Source organism: Pan troglodytes, chromosome 1, assembly GCF_028858775.2.
Source record: "Pan troglodytes isolate AG18354 chromosome 1, NHGRI_mPanTro3-v2.0_pri, whole genome shotgun sequence".
NCBI classification, from domain to species: Eukaryota; Metazoa; Chordata; class Mammalia; order Primates; family Hominidae; genus Pan; species Pan troglodytes.
The window spans coordinates 60,912,228-60,934,714 of NC_072398.2; positions in this window are offsets into that span (position 1 = coordinate 60,912,228).

A 22,487-nucleotide genomic window follows, 5' to 3' on the forward strand; every position below is an offset into this window, starting at 1 on the left:
AGAGTTATGCCCATGATTGAGCATTCATTGATCTGGTTGCCCATGTTAAATCAATGTGTTTATGAATAGGCAGTGTGAAGAAAATCTGAGACTTACTGTGTGTACCCCTGAGAAATGAAAGCAGATGAGGATCTCAGTGATGACAAGTGAAGTTTCATGAGTATGATTTGACAAAATTTAGGCTTAGACTTTTTATGGATTTTATTCATTTTTTGTGTTTAAAAGGTAGCAATGTATGTCCTTACATAGGATATATCACTTCTTTGGGCATTTGTGTCTTTATAAAATGAGAATAACAATTTCTCCTGTATGTTCTTTGTGATTTTGTTTCAAGAGTGATGGTAATTGAAAATACTTCTACAAATATAAAGTTGGGAATTCCTTCTATGTTTGCACCTGACTGTATTTGTCACCAAAATCTGTTAGGACTGCATGTGATTGTATGTAATAATAAACTGAAGCAAAGAAAATAAATAAAAGAGGTATAAAATGGGATTACCAATTACAGAAGATGTGAAATGCATTTTTAAACTGACACAAGTGAAAAACAATGGCACAAGTGAAGATTCAGTGTAGGCCTCAATGTTCTGTGGTCGAAAAAAACTAGAGCAAAATGCTGCCTATTGGTTATAACCTGTACAGCCTTCCAAACAGCTTCAAAGAATCACAAGATATATGAATATGCTACTGATATATTTGAAAGATAAAACTATCAAAAATCACATTCTAAGAATTACCATGTTACTTATATATTTAATTGAAGCAATATGATGCTTTATCATCCTTTAAACTATCATTGCTAGTGGAATCCATTTAGCCAATCAACAAAGATCAATGGTCATTTTAGGTAAAATTGTTTGTTTGTTCTTTCTAAAAACTATTGCGAAACTACAATTTACAAGCTGCCTTGTCCTGTTAATTCACTTCATGTTATTTCTTCAGGCTCGTGTTCATTTTCACTGCCTTCATTTTCACTGTCAGATAGGTGTTTCTTCTCTAATTGCCACCAATGTCACTCTATTCACAAGGTGACACTTGCAATAGCAGCTTTGTCACCTAAATCAGTGTGAGCATTGTCTCTGTTGACCAGTACATGAGCATCTGCCATCTACTTCTCTGACTGCTTGGTCCCAATTAAGAAGTTTTTGCTCAAATGAAATTTAGTGCACTGCATTCAGGTTTCAATAAGGGGAGGGGTAGGTTAGAATTGCTTGATTAGAAAAAGAAATGTACTTTTGTTACTCTTTTCATATTCCATTCTTATTAATTCCATTTCTTGTCAATACAGCATCTATTTTTCACTATGTATTGTTTGGATTAAGTTTACTCTTTATTCTGATGTTCATGAATCATACATATATATGAACCAGTTAGTTTTGAAGTGTAGAGAGGGAAGAAACAGACAGTGATATATTAAGCATTATCCCTCAGAGAAACAGGACAGTCACTATTTTTGTGAGAATCCCCTGCAATTCCAAGTGCAATGTTGTTTTTCCCTTTATCATTGCTTGATGTAAATCACATCTTTGTTTCATTCTGATTTTTCTGCATTCTAACTTCATGATCCTCAGCAGGTCATTCAGCCTCTTTAACATTTCTCATTATTAAGCTAGCCATATAGCTTTCAAGAGTTCGCATTATACGATTTATTTTTACTTATTGATTACTTCATTTAGTCATTGATTCCTATGTTTCTTCCTTATTACAGTGTAAACTCCAAGACCAAATGGACAGATTTGCTTGCTTAACTTTATATTTCTAGTACCTAGAACTATGCCCAGAACATAGTAGATACTTAGTAAATGTTTGAAAGACTGTCTGAAAGATTCTGCATTATCTGTGCCAAGAAAGAGAACAGTCATACTAAGAAGTAGGGAATTTGATAGTCTGCTAAATAGAAATTTTCTAGTTGATATTATAAATTCCTGTTCTAATGATTAAATACTGCTGCTACCAGGAACCAGAATATATGTGACTGATTTGAAAACAGGAGGATCGACTTGAGCCAAACAATAGTCTGACTTGTAAAACACTAAATTAAAATCATCCATCAACTCAGGAGATTAACTTTATATTCTTTTAAAAAATGTTTAACTTACCCGGGTGTAGATGGTACAAATCACCTAATATTTTTAGATCAACTCCAGTTAGGTGTCTCCAATCCCAGTTAAAAACTTTTGGAATTCTAGATTACTAGTTATTTTTTCTTCTTTTGATGCTTTATTGACACTGTTGCTTCACTCTCTTTTGTTTGCATTGTTTACAATGAGAAAATTGATGTCATCTTTATCCTTTTTCCTCTGTATGTAGCATGCATTTTTCCCAGTTTTTTAAGTTTTTCTATTTATTACTGCTTTTGAGCACTGTCATTATGATGTAATTTTCTTCGATTTTCTTGCACTTGAAGTGCACTGAGTACTTGAATATTTAGGTTTATAGTTTTTTTCAAATTTGGAAAAAATGGCAATTATTTTATTCAAATATTATTTCTGAATGTCTTATTCTCTTCTCCAGGGATGCCTGTCACACATATATTAGGTATTTAAAACTGCCTCATAGCTCAGGGTATTATGTTCAAAGATTTTGTTTTTGTATTTTTGTGTGTTTAATTTTAGATATTTTCTATTGCTTTGGGTTCCAGTTCATTAATATATTATTTTTTTCTGGAATGACTAATCTGCTGTTGATTCCATGCACTGTATTTTTCATCTCAGTGCAGTTTTAATCTCTAGAAGTTATATTTGGTTTTTCTTTTTGAATTTTTTATCTATCTATATAACATGTTCAGTCTTTATTTTTATGATATGGAATAGAGTTGCAATAACTCTAATCTTGTGGGTTAATGCAGTGATTAGGTCTCCTGCCAGGGAAGCCAAGATGGTGAGAGAACTGGCTGTCACTTTTACCTCACTTTTTCCAGTGTAGAAACAATAAGTTGGTGGAAATTTGTTGTCCACCTGGTGCCTGGTAGAATGGGGGGAGGAGGGTCGCAGATGTAGAAGTCTGAATATTTTACTGTCTGCTCAATTTTTTTTTCACTTATCTGTGGCCCCAGAAACTATTTCATCTTCATATTTGAGATCGAGGATATTTCTGTTGATATTGTTGGTACTGTAGGCTTGTTTCTGATTTTCTGTTGAAGGAGAGTGAAGCCAGCATGCTACTACAAAACGGTTTTGCAGCTGGAAGACCAACACTGGAGCTCCCAAGTATAGAAAGCAAACATTAATCAATCTAAAGAGAGAGATAGACTGCAATACAATAATAGTGGCGACGTTAACGCCTCACTCTCAGTAATGGTCAGATCATCCAGAAAGTCAACAGGAATATGTAATAGTTAAACTACACACTAGATCTAATAGGTCCAACGGATATTTTATAGAATGTTTTGCCCATCTTCTACAGAATAAACATTCTTTTCATCAGCACATGGAACATTCTGCAGAGTAGAACATATCTTAAGCCACAAAGCTAATCTGAACAAATTGTTTAAATTAGAAATCATATCATGTGTCTTTTCAGACCACAGTAGAATAAATCAAGAAATCAATAACAAGAATAAGCTTGGAAAATTCAAAAACACAGGAAAATTAAAATATGCTCATGAATAATCAATGGGTCAATAAAAAAGTAGGAAACAATTTTTAAAATTTCCTCAAGCAAATAAAAATGGAAAAATGTAAATACAATGTACCAAAATCTATGGGATAGAGCAAAAGCAGCACTATGAGGGAAGTTAATAGCAATAAATACTTATATAAGTAGAAAGACTTCAAATAAACAACCTAACAGTGCACCTAAAGTAACTTGAAAAACAAGAACAAACCAAACCTAAAGTTAGTAAAAGGAAAAAATCATAAAGATCAGAGAAGAAATAAATGAAATTGAGACTAAAAAAATAGAGAAGACCAACAAAACATGAACTCAGTCTTTTGAAAAGATAAACGAAAATGATAAAACTTTGGCTAGGTTAACTAAGGGAGAGAGAAACAGAGAGAGACAGAGAGATAGAAAGAAAGACCCAAATGACCCAAATAAATAACATCTTAAATTAAAAAGACATAACAACTGACATCTCAGAAATACAAAGAATCGTTAGAAACTATTATACACAAAGAAACTGGAAAACCTAGAAGAAATCAATATATTTCTAAACTCTTACAATCTTATACAATTGAACCATTAGGAAACAGAAAATCTCAGTGAACCAGTAATGGGTAATGAGAAAAAACCCATAATAACATCTCTCATCAAAGAAAAGCCTAGGTTCTGATGACTTCAAATGCAAAATTCTACCAAGTATTTAAATAAGAAGTAGTACCAATTCTACTCAAACTCTTCCAAAATATTGAGGAGGAAGGAACACTTGCAAATTCACTCTGTGAGGCCAGCATTACCCTGAAACCTGAATCAGACAAGGACACAATTAAAGAAGAAAGCCGTAGGTCAATATCACTGATGAGCATAGATGCAAAAATTCTCAACAAAATACTAGTAAACTCAGTTCAACTACACATTAAAAAGATTACTCACAATTATCTACTGGGATTTATCCCAGGGATGCAAAGATGGTTGAACATATGCAAATAGGTAAATACAATACATCACATTAACTAAACCAAGAACAAAAGCCATATGATTATTTCAATAGACACTGAAAAAGAATTAGATATAATTCAACACCAGTTTAAAAAAATCATAAAACTGTGTATATAAAGAGCATAACTCAATATAATAAAGGCCATATATGACAATACCACAGCTAATATCATATTGAACAAGAAAAAATTGAACACCTCTTCCCTAAGATATGGAACAAGACTAGGGTGTCCACTTTAACCACTTTTATTCAACATGGTACTGGAAGTCCTAACTAGGGCAATTAGGCAAGAGAAAGAAATAAAGAGCCTCCAAATTGGAAATAAAGAAGTTGGAAGAAGAAATAAAGAAATTAGGCTTGTTTTCAGTTGACATTGCCTTATACTTAGAAAAACCTAAGAAAAACTGTGAGAACTGATAAATGAATTCAGTAATTTTGTCAGATACAAAATCAACACATAAAAATCCAGTAGCATTTACATACACCAATAGCAAACAATTAGAAAAAGAAATCAAGAAAGCAACTTCATTTATTATAGCTACAAAAAAGTTTAAAAACATAGAAATCAATTTAACCAAAGAAGTGAAGTATCTATACAAGACAAACTATAAAGCACTGATGAAAGAAATTCAAGAGTACACAAAAATGAACCGATATTCAATGTTCATAGATTAGAGGAATTAATATTATTAAAAGGACAATAATTCCCAAAGCTATTTGCAGATTCAGTTCAACCCCTATCAAAATACCAATGGCATTCTTCACAGAAATAGGAAAAATAATCCTAACATATACATGGAAACACAAAGAAATTCCGAATAGCCAAAGTAATCCTGGGTAAATAGGACAAACCTGGAGGTATCATACTACCTGACTTCAAATTTTATTACAAAGCTATATTAACCAAATTAGCACAGTAATGGCATAAGAACAGATATATAGACCAATATAACATAATAGAGAATGGAGATAAAAATTGATGTATTTACAGCAAACTCTTCTGCAACAAAAATGCCAAGAACATACAATGGGGAAAGGTAAATCTCTTCAATAAATGGTGGTGGGGAAACTAGATAACTACATGCAGAAGAATAAAATAGACCCTTATCTCTCACCATACATTAAAAAAACAAAATGGATTAAAGACTTAAATCTAAGATCTAAAACTATGACAGTGCTAGAAGAAAACATTGAGGAAATGCTCTGGGACATTGATCTGGGCCAAGGCTTTTGTGTAAGACTTCAAAAGAACAGATAACCTAAGGAAAAATAGACAAATGGGATTACATCAAGCTAAAAAAATCTGCACAGCAAAGCAAACAATGAACAAAGTAAAGAGACAACCCACAAAAATGGAGAAAATATTTGCAAACTATCTACCTGACAAAGGATTGAAAACTGGAATATATACAGAGCTCAAACAACTCAATAGCAAAACATATACATATATGTTTAAAACATAAACATATACATATAATTATACATATACACACACATGTTTTGCTATTGATGGGCACTTAGATTAATTACATATTTTGATTACATTTTTGTTAAATTTTACAAATTTTAGGTTGAATACATATATATATATTCTAATTAAAATGGGGAAATTATCTGAATAGATATTTCTCAAAAGAAGACATACAAATGGCCAACAGTTATATGTAAAAAAAATGCTCATCACAAATTATCTTGACAATGCAAATAAAATTTACAATGCAGTATCATTTCACTCCAGTTAAAATGGCATTTATCAAAAAGACAAGCAATACCAGATGCTTGTGAGGATGTGAAGAAAGGGGAACCCTTGTACACTGTTTGTGAAATGTACATTACCACAGCCACTGTGAAGAACAGTACGAAGGTTCTTCAAAAACCAAAATTAGAAATACTATATGATCCAGCAATTAAACTACTGAGCACACACTCAAAAGAAAGGGAATCAATATGTTAAAAAGTACATCCAATGGTTATTGCAGCACTATTCACAACAGCCAAAATATGTAATCAACCTAAGTGCCCATCATTGGATGAACTGACAAATAAAATGTGGTATATATACACAATGAATATTATTCAGCCATGAAAAATGAAATTCTGTCATTTGGAGCAACAAGGATGAAATTGGAGGTCATTATGATTAAGTGAAATAAGCCAAGCACAGAGATACAAATATTGCATGTTCTCACTTACATATAGGGGATAAAAAATTGAATCTCATGAAGACAGAGAGTAGATTGTGGTTACGAGGTCGAGAATGATAATAGACAGGAGGGATTGAAGAGAAGTTGATTAATGGGTACAAATATACAGTCTGACGGAAGAAATAAGACTTACTGTTGGATAGATTAGTAGGGTGATTATAGTTTATAATAAGCTACTGAATATTTCAAAATATACAATAAGGTATTGTATATTTCAAATAATCAATTGTATATATTTATGCATATTTCTATCTTATAATCAATTATATATTGTATACTGTATATTTCAAAATATATAATACATTATTCTATATTTAGAATATATTAGAAGAAGAATATACTAGAATGTAGCTAGAAGAGAAGTATTTGAGTGGTTCTAGCATAAAGAAATGACAAACATTGAAGGTAATGGGTATCCCAAGTACTTTGGTTTGATCTTTACAAATTATTAGAATGTATTAAATTATCACATGTGCTCCAAAACTATGTACAACTATCGTGCATCAATACAAAAATGTAATTCATCATGCTAACAGAAGATAGAAGAAATATTATTTCATCATCTCAAAAAGTTGACATGCTCTCTATTTAAATATATTTGAAGTCAATTTATCTAAAATGATCAACCAAGAAAGATGTGTACAGTGAAAAAAGAAGAGAAGAACTCTGAAATATTATAAATGAATAAAGCCATAGAGCCTACAAATGAGAGAGAGAAAGTTTTCAAAATGGTTGGGAAAAGATACAAAAATGTGGTATGTTGAAAACTAATAAAAATGAATGTTTCACAGTAAGAGAGTATCCAAGTACATTGAGAGTTGCTAAAAGGCTAAATCATTGTCCTTCAGTTTGGCATACTAGAGGTCACTGGTAACCTTAACAGGGCATTTTCAGTGGAGTAATTCATTAATTTATTCAAGAAATATTGCAATGTGTACACTGTGTATGAGATACTCTTTAACCTGCAGTGAGTGAACTGAAAAAGAAAAATACCTGCCCCTTGGAATTTACTTTCTAATAGCAAGGGAATGACAATAGCTAAATAAGTAAGGTATAACTACATCACATTATGATAAGTGTTAAAAAAAGAAAAATAAAAACAAAAAGGAGTGAGTGGACACAATTTCACATGGGATGAAAACATTGACAACATTCAGATGGTAATTTTTGAGCAAAGACCTAGAAAAAAATGGAAAACGCTAAGATCCCTCTGAAAGAAAATACTTGTAAAGATTAGGAAATTGAAACTATAATAGAGTTTTTTAAATTTGTGTACATTTAATGGGTACAAATGCAGTTTTGCTACATGAATATATTGCATAATGGTGAAGTCTGGGGGTTTAGCATAACCATCACCAGAATAGTGCACATTGTACCCACCAAGCATTTTCTCAACCCTCACCTTTCTCTACACCCCACCCTTCTGCTTCTCCAATCATTATTATTCCACACTCTATGTCGATTTGTACACATTACTTAGCTCACACTTATAAATGGGAACACGTGGTATTGGACTTTTGTTTCTGAGTTGTTTCACTTAAGATAATGGTGTTTAGCTCCATCCATGTTACTGCAAAAGATATGATTTAATTCTATTTATGGCTGAATAGTATTCCATATCACATTTTCTTTCTGTCTTCTCTTCTCTTCTTTTTTTTTTTTTTTGTTGTTTTTTGACACAGGGTCTCACTTTGTTGCTCAGGCTGGAGTGCAGTGGCATGACCATGGCTCACTGCAGCCTCAACCTCCAGGGCCCAAGTGATCCTCCTACCTCAGCCTCCCAAGTAGCTGGGACCACAGCCATGTGCCACCATGGTCAGATATAGAATATATATATATATATATATATATATATATATATAAAATATATATATTCTATATATATTATACATATATTTAATTTTTTGTAGAGACAGGGTCTCTGTATGTTACCTGGCTGGTCTTGAACTTCTGGGCTCAAGTGACCCTGTGCCTTGTACTCCCAAAGTGCTGAGATTACAGGTATGCACCACCATACCTGGCTACCCCACATTTTATTTATCCAATCGTCCATCGATGGACACAGGTGGCTTCATATCTTTGCTATTGTAAATATTGCTGTGATAAATATAAAAGTGCAGGTATCTTTTTGATATAATGCTTTCTTTTCCTTTGGGTATAAACTCATTGTGAGATTGCTGAATCAATGGGTAGCTCTATTTTTGGTTTTCTGAAGAATCACCATACTGTTTACCATAGAGGTTGTACTAATTTAAATGCCAACCAACAGTGTGTAAATGGCCCCTTTTCTCCTTATCCTTGCCAACATTTATTATCTTTGTCTTTTTAATAAGTCATTCTGACTAGTGTAAGATGGCATATCATTATGCTTTTAATTTGCATTTCTCTGAAGATTAGTGATGTTGAGTATTCATATGCTTGCTGGACATTTGTTTAACTTCTTTTCAAAAACAGACATACAAAAATGTTCATGTCCTTTATCTACATTTTAATAGGATTATTTGAGGGTTTTCTGTTGAGTTGTTTTGTTAGAGTAAGCAAATAGCCAGAAATTAGCAGGCAAGGGAGCCCCTAGGAAAATAAATTATGGAGATACTGCCCTGTAATAGTCAGTGCTGCCCACTGACAGTCAGCAAATAAGACAATGGCTACACTGGCTATTCTGGCCTTGTGGTTGGGCTCCTCTAGCCCTAAAGTGGATTTATGAGGCCTTAGCCAGAGATAACCACGGTAGGAACTTCTGCTGATGAGCATCCTCACTCCTGCAGTAACTCACCCTAAAGCAGCCTTTTGCTCATTACAATAGTAAAAAAACAAAAAACAAACAAACAAAAAAACACTCCTGGGTGGAGACTGTAAATGGTAAGGAGATATGTGATGTGTGTACTAGCATGTACAACCACAGAGCATGTGCACTCAAGGGGACTGCCTACAACATGATTGCAAGTGACAAACCCTCACACCCTTCATGAATAATTATGTAAGATTGTCATAAAGAGAGTCCGCCAGCACTAGCTGCTTCTTGTGCATTCTCTCAAGCAGCCAGCTCTGTTTCATCTTTCAGAGTGTACTGTCTCTTTAAATAAACACTGCTACTGCTATTTTCCCAGCTGGACCAGCCCAGAGCTATATTCCAGCCAGGTCAACTCACTCCTCTCTTGGAATATACATTATCTTCCTTCAATAAGCTCTGCTACTTACCCCTTGCTGTGTGTCTCTTGGCTGAAATCTTTCTGCTAAGGAGACAAGAACCCAGGATTCTTGCACTTCCCAGTAACGGTTTGAGTTTTTTGTAAAACCTTAATATCAATCCTCTGCCTCATGAATAGTTTGCAAATATTTTCTCCCATTATACCAGTTGTCTGTTCACTCTGTTGATCACTTCTTTTTTTCTGCAGAAGCTTTTTAGTTTTCCTTTGGGTATAAACTCTGTGAGATTGCTGAATCAAATCATTGTGAGATTTGTCTATTTTTGTTTTGCTTGTTTGTGCTTTTGAGATCCCAGTCATGAATTCATGGCCTAGACCAATGTCCAGAAGAGCTTTCCCTAGACTTTCTTCTAGTAGTTTCATAGTTTCAGGACTTACATTTAAGTCCTTGATACATCTTGAGTCGATTTTTGTATATGGTGAGAAACAGGGGTCCAGTATCATTCTTCTGCATATGGCATCCCAATTTTCCCAGCACCATTTATTGAAAAGGGTGTCCTTTCCGCCGTGTATGTTTTTGTTGACTTTGTTGAAGATCAGTTGGTTGCAGATAAATGGCTTTATTTCTGGGTTCTCTATCATGTTCCATTGATTTATGTGTCCATTTTTATACCAGTACTATTTTGTTTTCATTACTCTATCCTTGAGTCTAATTTGACTTCAGGTAATGCGATGCCTCTGGCTTTGTTCCTTTTGCATAGGATCACTTTGGCTATTTAGGCCCTGCTTCGGTTCCATACAAATTTAGGATTTTTTTTTCTAATTCTTTGAAAGCTATTGGCATTTTTATAGAAACTGCATTGAACCTGTAGATTGCTTTGGGCAGTATGGTAATTTTAACAATATTAATTTGTTCAATACGTGGGCATGGGAATTGAATTTTTGCTTATGTCATCTTCAATTTATTTCATCAGTGTTTTGTAGTTTCCTGCATAGAGAATTTCATTCACCTCCTTGGTGAAATTTATTCCTGGGTATTTTATTTGATTATGCTGTTGTAAATGGGATTGTCTTCTTGATTTGGTTCTCAGCTTAATTGTTATTAATGTGGAGGAATGTCACTGATTTTTGTAAATTGATATTGTATCCTGAAATTTTACTACATTTCCTTATCAAATGTAAGAGTTTTTGGAGGAGTCTGTGGGGTTTTCTAGGTATAAGATCATATTATCAGCAAACAGAGAAAATTTGAATTCCTCTTTTCAAATTTATATTTATTTCTCTTGCCTGATTGCCCTCACCAGGACATTCAGTACTAAGTTGAATAGGAGTGGGGAAAGCAGGCATCCTTTTATTATTGAAGCTCTTAGGGGGATTGTTTTCAACTTTTCACTGTTCAGTATGATGTTCGCTGTAGGTCTGTCATATATGGGCTTTATTATTTTGAGATACTTTTTTTCTATGCCTAGTTTGTTGAAGGTTTTTTATTATGAAAGAGTGCTGAGTTTTCTAAAATTCTTCTTCTCCATCTATTCAGATAGTCACATGTTTTGTTAAATTCTGTCTATGTGGCGAATCACATTTATTGCTATACATAAGTTGAACCATCACTACATCCCTGTAATATAACCTATGTGATCATGGTGTATTATCTTCTTATGTACTTTTAGACTTGGTTTGATGGGATTTTGTTGAAGATTTTTGCATCTATGTTCATCAGGGATATTGGTCTATAGGTTGTTGTTTTTTTTTTTGTTTTGTTTTCCTCATTGTTGTGCCCTTGTTTGGCTTTGGTATCAGGATGATACTGGTTTTGTAGAATGAATTAGGGAGGATTCATTCCTCCTCAATGTTTTGGAATAGTTTCAGGATTGGCACTAGTTTTTCTTTGTATTTCTAGTAGCACTTGGCTGTGAATCCATCTGGGCTTGTGCTTTTTTCATAGTTGTTGGGAGATTTAAAATTACACGTTCAATCTCACTGCTCATTATTGGTCTGTTCAAAATTGCTGTTTCTTCTCTGGTTCAATCTTGGGAGTTTGTATGTTTCCAAGAATTTATCCATTTCATCTAGGTTTTCTAGTTTGTGACAGTTTAGTTGTTCATAATAGTCTCTGATGATTTTTTGTATTTTTTTGGTATCAGTTATAATCTCTCCTTTTTCATTTATGGAAGCACAAAAAATAACTAATCTGTTTGGCATACAACACTGTGCAGTACACTAAAACACAGAAGCTAATAGACTGGTTGGTCTAATTATGGTGTATATCCCTAATCTCACAGCTAATCCACAATTATATGGTCAAAAAATAGCACTAAGTTTCTTCAGAAAGAATGACTGCAATAATGAAGCTATTAATTATGAGGGTACTCTTCAGGTGCATTTAGGAGGTATACATTTTGAAATTCATTTTTATAAAGAAATTTTATTCATATGCTGAAGCAAATACTCCTAGAAAATAAGACTCAATAGTTGATTAAATGTATTAATGGGACAAGTGAAATTTATTTGGTAGTATAAATATGATTTATACTAAAAATTAAAATTGGTATTTAAAGACAATAATGGAAAAGAAAAGGTAAGTTGAACACTGCAGAGTTAAAAGACAATGTCTAGATTACATTTGCCAACACTTTAATTTCATGATGGAGAGAGACGCCCTGAGAGTGTAAGCTACCTAATATAATACTAGGGTGAGGATTAGACCTATATACTTCACATGAAGACAGTATTCACTATATTCCACACAAAGCTCACAAACTCTACTTTGTGCTTGTTTAGGTGAAAGTGTTATTATTAAAAATGTGTTTTAATTCAGGCAATTTAATAGAGATCCCGTTTTCTTCTAAGTGGTATAAACACTTTTGCTAATAAAATTGCTACACTCCTTTAATCTCACTACACCTATGTCAGGTACCCAATAATCCATGAAATGGTTTAGTTTCCAATGTGTTTAAAAGTGCTTAGCACTTTTAAGTAGCAATTTTAACCATGTGAATCTATTAAGGACTTTTATATTTTATTATGACATTGTATTAATTAATTGATATATCTGAAACTATTTTTGACAATGCTGCCACGCAGAAAAAACAACAAATAGAGAATCTAAATTTTTTAAATAAAGACTTTTTTAAAAAGTGTTTGGACTGTGAAAATTATTTTATAAGGAAAATTTGGGCTAACCTAAAATACATTTTAGAGAAAAATATCTGATTCATCTAAAAGGATATAACTTATAGGGGAAAAAAGAAAAAGCTAATGAATAAAAATACAACCTATAGTAATATATTTTATATTTTATTTTTAAGGCTGTATTTGCAGTAATAGAAATATATGTTGAATTCCAGATTTAAAAGATGACTCAAATAATCAAGTATCATTATAAAGCATAAAATGTAAAGAAAAGGATAATTAATTCATTTAAACATTTACCTGGTTATTTGAAAAGATTCACTTACCTGAAATATTTATATATACATTTGAATATATTAGAGAAAATTTTATTTGACTTTGTATTTAATTAGTCCTTTGGGAATACTGTGGGCCAAATTGTCATTTTGAGATATTATGGGCTGAAAAATTATCAATGGTGATGTAAACTTTTAGAAAATGAAAGTGATTATTAGTTTTCTTATGTTGTAAAAATATTAGAAATTACACTACTGGAGTTGTTAAAAAAAACTATTAAAATATATTTTCCAGTAGAAAATTTATATATTAATTTTACGAAATATAAATATAACATTAAATATTCTCCCTTATTCATTTCTACAATGTATTTTCACAAGTTACTTTTAATTTTAAAATATTTTTCAATGAGGGTATATTTTAGAAGATACTCGAAAAGAGCTTTCCTTAAGAATGCATTTTTTAAATATTAAAATAAATGTTAAGTGTTTTATAAATGCACATTTAACTAGTTTACTAAGGTATTCATAAATATATTACAAACAGTATTTAAATATTCTTTAATTTTTTAGATTAGTTGTAGACTTACAGAAAAATTGTGAAGATAGTACAGAGTTCTCATATATCTCATATGCATTTCCTCTGATTATTAACACCTTATATCAGTATGGTATGTTTGTCACCAATAATCAGCTACTATTGATGCATTATTTTTAACAGAAGTTTGTACTTTATTCTGATTTATTTATTTACATTTTTAACCTAATGTTTAACCTAATGTTCTTTTTTGTTCCAAGAGTCTCTCCAGGATATTGTATGATATTTAATTATTCTGTTTGTTAAGGCTCCTCCTGGCTGAAACAATGCATTATTTTTTAAATTAGTATTTTATTCCTAGAAATTATAAGTGTTCGCAAGCTAGAGCTCTGTCTCTCTCTCTGTCTCTCTTTCTCTCTCCTTCTCTCTCTCTTTGTGGAGTCTACAGCAGCCCCCAAAAATGTTATCAATATTAAATGTGTAGCTTGGCTTACTTAATTTTTGAGATGAAGTGGCAAATTATTGTACAATATAAGAACGTTAACAGGTTTGGTAATTGCACACCATTTTATTTAATTACAGATACATTCTGAAGTTGTTTTCTAAGTGACCCAATTAATTCAAAATATTTATTGCTCTATCAGTCATGTTAGGCTAAGATAGATTGTAGCAACAACCTGCTTGAAAATGTTAATGGCTTATAACAACAAGTATTAAATTCTTAATCATTTGGCATGCCCCTTGAGACTCATTGCATTATTTCTTCATTTTGTGACCCTACTGAATGAATAGACACTATCTGTGGCATTGCTAGTTTTGTGGCTAAAGGAATAGAGGAAATGCCAGAATTACATGAGAGCCCTAATAGGCAAGACAGACAAGTATAAACAGGCTGATGCGATATGGTGCCAGTAACCCAGTGATGGAGAGATGGGGGAAGGTTATGGAAGTATTTCTAGGTGAACGAATTTTCCAGGCAGAATCTAAAGAAGAGTAAATTGACGTAGTAGAAAAGAAACACAAGAGTACTCCAGGCAAAAGGAGTAACATATTTAAGTGACAAAAAGTTGAGGATTTCTTGCTTCTTTTAGGGAACTGGAAGTATGTGGGCATGGCTAAAGAGCAAAGTGGGAGAGTGAGGCAGGGAATGAAAGAAACTGAGGCTGGAAAGTTGCATTGTTTTGTGTATATTAGCTTAGTGATGAGGGATGATATCTATACAGATCTTGAGGAAGACTGTTCCCTAAAAATATATAAGATGAATAGTAATTTCATGGCAAACTAATAAGTTGATATAAAACAGATTATAGTTTTCTGTTTTTCTCACCAATAAATACTATTGACATGGAGAATTTGAAACAAAAGGTATGTATTTACAACATGGAATTGGAGGAACATGCAGCACACTAAGCAGATTGCAGATTTCTGTGGTGAAATGTGGAGGGCTGGATGTCCTATGCTGGACATTTTCAAGATGTGCTAACCAGGACAGTTTCTCTCCATTGTCTCACAGGTTTTACTTTAAAAGGTGTTCAATCTGTAAGGGGAGGGGCAACAAGAGTGAGAAAAGTAGAAGCAAGCTGAGGATAATGGGAACTCCCTTGCCTCTCAGGCCCTATCACAAAGGAAGGCTCTAGGTTTTATGGACCTGAACATAGCAAAAAAGGAGACCCATACATCTTTGATCTATATTCCATATATAATGTAGTGCATAATCTTACTGGGAATGTAAGCTGTGCCCACCCCAATGAACCAAGTGGTTGGTCAAACAGCAAATTTCAAGGGTTGTACTGGAAGCAAGGCTGAAGATTGGCTGTGTATCTATGAGAATGGAATTGTCAATAAACAAATGTTTTGGGACACCTACATGCACCAACAGTACTTGCAAGTCTTTTCCTATCTGGACGAGAAACAAGCATCACTTGATGCTGAGAGGACAGGTTCAGACTTTGAGGAAGCCACACCCCACCCACCCCACATACACACAAAATGATGTGAGCTAATTAAACAACAGAGAACAACACAGCCAACCCCGAGAAGAAGGGCTACGTTTTTCTTACACTGAAAAGAATAATCTCATGAGCATGAGTGTTCTGATGGTAAGACTTCCTTAGAATCAAATAGAGTAGGGAAAGGTAAGCCAAATATAAAACTTTAATTGAGCCTCAATTATCAATTCTTAGTTGATCAGAAAAACCACTAGATGGACAAATAAAATGCAGAATTGATTGAACTAGGAACAGAGATAGTTCAGAGTAAGATATCAGCTTTGTATATAACAGAATATAGTTGTGCATACATGAAACTCAAATGAATATGTTAGGAAATTTCATACCCAACATGAGCTAAGCAGTCTGGATACTATAGAAAAAGCCATCAAGAGGTTGTTATTTTTGAAAAATCACTTGGACTGCATTGTGGATGATGGACTAAAGAGAGCATGAATATAGGATGTATAGGCAAGGGGCTCATTGGGTGACTGATGCAGGAATATTCTTATTGTTGCTTTGATGAGCCCATCTTTTCCCTAGAAAATGCAACATGAGCCCATATAGAAATTGTAAATATAATGTGTCATTTTAGTATAGCTCCCATTGCCTTTAAATTTACGAATTCCAGAGGCTCTGTTGGTTATACCAACTTATTTATATATACTAACTTCACCAATCAATCTTATTTGAGCCTTGATGATTAGTAGAGGACATTATTAGGGATGTAATTACTTGAAGCTTTCCTTTTATCAATTTCTACAAACTTTTTTTTTGACAGGGTCTTGTTATGTCACCCAGGCTGTAGTGCAGTGGTGCAATCTTAGCTCCCTGCAATCTCCACCTTCCGAGTTCAAGTGATTCTCCTGCCTCAGACTCTGTAGGAGCTAGGATTAGAGGTGTGTGCCAAAACGCCAAGCTAATTTTTGTATTTTTAGTAGACACAGGGTTTCACCATGTTAGCCAGGCTGGTCTCAAAGGCCTGGCATCAGGGGATCTGCCTGCTTCGGCCACCCAAAGTGCTGAGATTACAGGAGTGAGCCGCTGTGCTCGGCCTCTAAAAACTTTTTACACAGAGTGTTGATGTTTTACTGATACTGTTCTCAAAACACCACCCAAATAGCAAAATTTTATTTTTAATATGTGATATTTCTTATCAATAATCATTTAGCATAAAACTTAATTTAGCTTCAGTTCCAGTGTATCATTATCACACCTAGTTGATACTTTGTTACTGCAACTTTTCAGAAGTGTTATTTATCCCCAGTTGGCACTTTTATCTATGTGGTGTATACCATTACTGTCCTATATATTTTTAAAATTTAGCTTATTTTCCTATTATTATGTATGTTTATGTGAAGTATTTCTTAAAAGAGAATATTATTATTGGTTAAACATTCTAAAATATTTCCTTTATTCAAAGCTTTAACCATAAGTTTTGATTATAGATAATTCACTAGCTTAAATAGACTTGGTAAATGAAACTAGTATTTATTTAGAAAATTGTATAACTTTAGTATAGGTGTATGTGTAATATTAAATGTAGGTCCTAAATTTGCTTGATGAAACCGTTGATATCACTGATATCATGATATATGCCAAATGTGACTGGAGGCATATTGTACTGGAATCCTATGAGGGAAAAAAGCAATGGGCTTTGGTGGTTGGAGCAAAGCCTCTGCTCTACACACTACCTGAGTGATCTTCTATAGCTCACTGGTCTTTCAAGCAGAAGTAATTCACAACCCTGTACTTTACTTCTATTTCTGTAAAATGGGGTCACAAAGCCCTTGTTTATAAAGTTGTTGAGCACAACATCTAGAACCCATTCAAACATTGGAAACATTCAAGTTAGCTATTTTTATGACTCTTAGAGATAATTATATATTATGATACAGAACATATTATTTAATCTAAGCAAGGAATGAAATTTATAACTGATAAATTATAACTGATAAATTGCATTCTTTGCTTACATTAAATGATACGTTTGGTGTGACCAAGTGGTTAAAAGCATTTTAACAAGTATGACATCTGAGAATAGAATTTTCTCCTAATTTGAATCTACAAACTTAGATTTTTTCAATTAGTATTTTATTTCAGAAATTAGGCCAATAAGAAACAGAAGATAAGAGAGCTTTAATATTTTCACATCATTGACTATTTAATACTATATACATATTTAAATTGCTGTGGTATCCATAATATACTACATCTTTTAAAATTGTAATCATATCCACCTTATATACATTCATATAATTTTCTTTGACAAAAAGGTTAAGAATCAGTATAGTTTATAGAAAGACCATTTCCAAATTTCAACCCAATACTTGATTAAAATAAATAAATGTATATGATATAAATAAAAAGCTACATTCTTCATTTAATCCACAAATATTTATTCAGTTCTTATTATGTGCCTGACTTCTAGATGTTGATATAACAATAGAGGAAATAAAGTGACGGCTGTCATAAAGGGTACACTTAGTACAGAAAAAATGTACATATGATTTGATCATTTTCTACCATGTGTTGATAGGTGAATGCACACATACACTCACACACACACAGACACACACACAATAAGGAACACAGAAGTAGGAAGGTGTCAGTGTGTTTGGGCTGCTGTAACAAAATATCTTAGAATGGGTAATTTATAAACAACAGAAATTTGTTGTTCACAGTCCTGGAATCTAGGCAGTCCAAGATTAAGGAGCCAGAAAAACTGATGTATAATGAAGGCCCAATCTTCATAGAGGGCACCTTCTATGTGTCCTCACATGGTGGAATGGGCAAACAGTTTCCTTCAGGTCTCATTTATAAGGGCACTGATATAGGCACTAATACAGGCTTTTTCTACCATACTCTGTGCACTTCTATTGAACACTTACCAGAAATGCCTTTAATTCCCTATTTCTGTCCATGCTGTTTAGGGCAATCCGGACTTATTCTACTATTCTTCACAATTTGACCAACCTTTATTTATCATCCAATTCCAAATCTACTTCCAAATTTTTAGGTGTTATTTTTTTTAACAGCATCCCATATTCCTTACCAAATCTATGTTAGGTTATTAGGGCTACTATAATAAACTACTGAAGACTCTGCAGCTTAACAACAGAAATTTATTCTCTCACAATTCTGAGATCTTTTGCAATTAAAGTGTTAGCTAAACAACCCTCCCTTTAGAGTCTGGAAGACAATCCATTTCTTGCCTTTTCTAGCTTCTGGTGTCTGCTGACATTTCTTATCTTGTGAACGCATCATCCTAATGTCTGCCCGCATCCTCACATTATATTATTTTGTGTGTCTGATCTCTTTTTGCTCCTCAGGAAAGTTGTGATGGCATTTGGGACACATGCTCAAATAGTTCAGGATCGTCTCCCGGTCTCAAGATTCTTAATCACACCTGCAAACATTTACCATGAAAGGTAACATTCATTGGTTCCACAGATAAGGACATAATGTCTTTATTGGAGACATTGTTCAGGAAACTACACCTGTTAACATGGAAGTCTCTATCTAATCGAAGCAATATTATAAATGAAGGTGAATAAAAGATATTTTCAGATAGACAAAATAGTTTATATTTATCTGCTGAGATTTCCTATTTGTTCATACTGCATATTTAAGTTTTTGTTCTTGAGAAGTTATAGCAGCTGCTTTAAAATCTTTAGCAATTCCAACAACTATGTCATCTCAGGGTATGCTCTATTGATTGTGTTTTCTTGAGTTTGGGTAACATCTTTCTGTCTCTTTCTGTGTCTTAATATATGTATGGTATCCTGATGATACACTGTAAAAACTCTAGATTCTGTTATGTTCCTCTGAAGAGCATTTTGTGTTTAGTTTTAACATACAATAAATTATCCTGACTCAAAATTCAATTTATGTTTCCCTGTGGATACATGACATTTTCCTTAGGTTTTCTAGATTTAGCTTGACTTCTTGGAGTCTGTTCTGAACATCCATAGTTTAGATATCATCAGAAATTTAAATAGTTTTTATTCACATAATTTGGCACTGTTTCTCCCTTAATGTGGAACTTCTTCACTCGCCAGATGTGGTGGCTCCAACTTTTTCTTTAAGCCAGTAAGACTGATAATTTTTTTTTTAAGTTTTAGTCTCCTAAAATTGGCAGTCTCACATCTGCATTCAGGCAAAAAGAGGTATGCAATGAGAAACAATGCCAATTCCTTCAAAGTGCAAACTCTCATCAAGCAGTAGTTTTTCTTTTCTTTCTTTCCTCTTCTCTTCTCCTCTCTTCTCTTCTCTTCCTTCTCTTCTCTTACTCTCTCTCTCTTTCTTTCTTGTAGTTATAAATGAATTGGATCGACAGGAGTTACAGAAGCAGAAACCCTTCATTTTGTAATTAATAGTTAATTGGTGGGAAGGAATTTTGAAACCATGTAAATATTCTGTCTTTCATACAACTTACACATTATTAATTTAATTATTTATATCAGCATAGATTGATTTTCTTCCTATTATATCCAAAATATTATAACCTATTTCCATCATTAATTATTTTAACACAGGACAAAAGCAGCCTCAAGAGTTACACTCACATTTTTGTGCCTCTTACCTGTTTAAGATCTCAACCTACTCAATATATATGTGTAGAATAAATAAATAAAGGAATAAAACCAAATTATTGCTGGCTCTTATGAAGCAATTTGAAAGTATAGTGGAATAATGTTGAGGGGCTAGATACATATAGACCTTCATATCTATGAATTTTATGTTTCTTCTAATACATTACAAGTTTTCTTCATTTCCAGAAAACAGCTTTGGAGAGATCTCCAGAAATTAAGGGGGTATGGGGGAAATCACCTAAGCAATTAGTGTAGGAGAGCCAGAAGTACCAGAGAGAAATTGTTTGTGCTCCCTACAGAGACATCTTGGCAGAAGTGTAGAAGAGCTGACATAAAGTGTGTACTGTAAATAGTGTGCACTTGCATATTTAATAAAACAGCTCATGTCAGGGAATTAGAATCTGTGAAATCTCACATTATTTAGCTACATTTTATTTAATAAGGTCATCCCAGCAAGTAATTATCAGAAGTATGAAAAAGAGTTTCCCCTAGGACAATTTAAGTAACAGTGTCATTACTGATTTGAGACAAAGACTCTTAAAAATCCGCAAGATTTTTTTAACTCATCCAGGGTTGATTTGGAGTACTCCATTTCATTGCAGTGGTTAATATTAAAGTCCTTAAAATAAGAGGGCCAATTAATAAAGCGATGGGAAATATATTCCCCAAAACAATTCTGGAAGCTGATGAGAAAGAAAGAATGAGATATTGGCTTGGAAATAATAAAAATACCCTGATTTTATCCATTAGAGCTGGTTTTATGTGGTATCCTGCCTCTGATCCATCTCCTGTTTCTAACAGTCCTCTATGAAAATAAAATTATAAGTACTTCAGGAAAGGTTTCAGCACTCCTTAGGCAAGTAGAATATTTGCATAGCATTGGGATGAGCTGGAATGTAGGAGCATATTCTGCCTGGGACTATAGTCCACTTTAATTAAATCCCATAAACTAGTTTATATGCTCAAGAAATACAGTTTTGATTCTGAGAAACCTTAGTCCCATACTTATAAATATTACAAGATGGTCTGGGTCATCTATTTATCATTTTTGTTAATAGTCACATAAATTTTTCTAAAGCACATTGCATATTTAGTACTATCTTTTAAATCTAGTTTTTAACCCAGATGAAATAGTTTTATATTTGAGGTAATATTTTTTATATTTTTTCTTAAATCATGTGCTGTATCTTTTGAGGAGTTCAGGTTTAAAAAATGTTTAAATTGTTACTCTTTTGTGTATTTTAGAAGCACATACTAATTCATATATACAAAAAAATTACCTTGTAGACCCAACTAAAATGTACACAAAAGCTAGCACTCCTTTGCATTAGATAACATTAATGAAACTCATTTCATAACAGTGGTCTACAAACTCAAATGTGTTCCAGGGCCAATCAGGTAAGTAAATTAATAAAGAAGGGATGTAATAACAAGATGGTAGTGACCAAGTAGTACATTCTGCATCTAAAGTCAATTTTAAAACTCTGATAACCAATCATAACGTAACTCCTATCAAATGTGCAATTGCTACTCTAGATGGCAAATAAAACTATATTGATTCTTGGACTCAAGTAAGCTGTGCTGCAGTAAAATAAACCCAAATTATCACTGGCTTGATGCAATAACATTTTATTGCGTCTTGTGTTACTGTCTAATATGGTCAGTGAGGGTTCTCTTACCTAGATTCATTTAATACTCAAACTTCTTCCACATAGTGACACTACCAACTTCAACATGACATCCTTGGTCACTGAAAAGGGGGAAGTAATATGGTGAAAGTTCTCCAAGAAGACAAGTAGTCGTGCCTGGAAATCATGTGTATAATTTTTACTCATATTCTATCGGCCAAAAATCAGTAATACAACTTGACTGCAAGGGCTTGTGGAGTAAAATTATTTGAGAACCCAGAAGAAAAATAAAATGGGTTCTAATACAAAGCTTTGCCATTGTCAAAATTAGGTTTCAACAAAACAATGTAATTCTCTTTTAATAAAGATCACCTTATA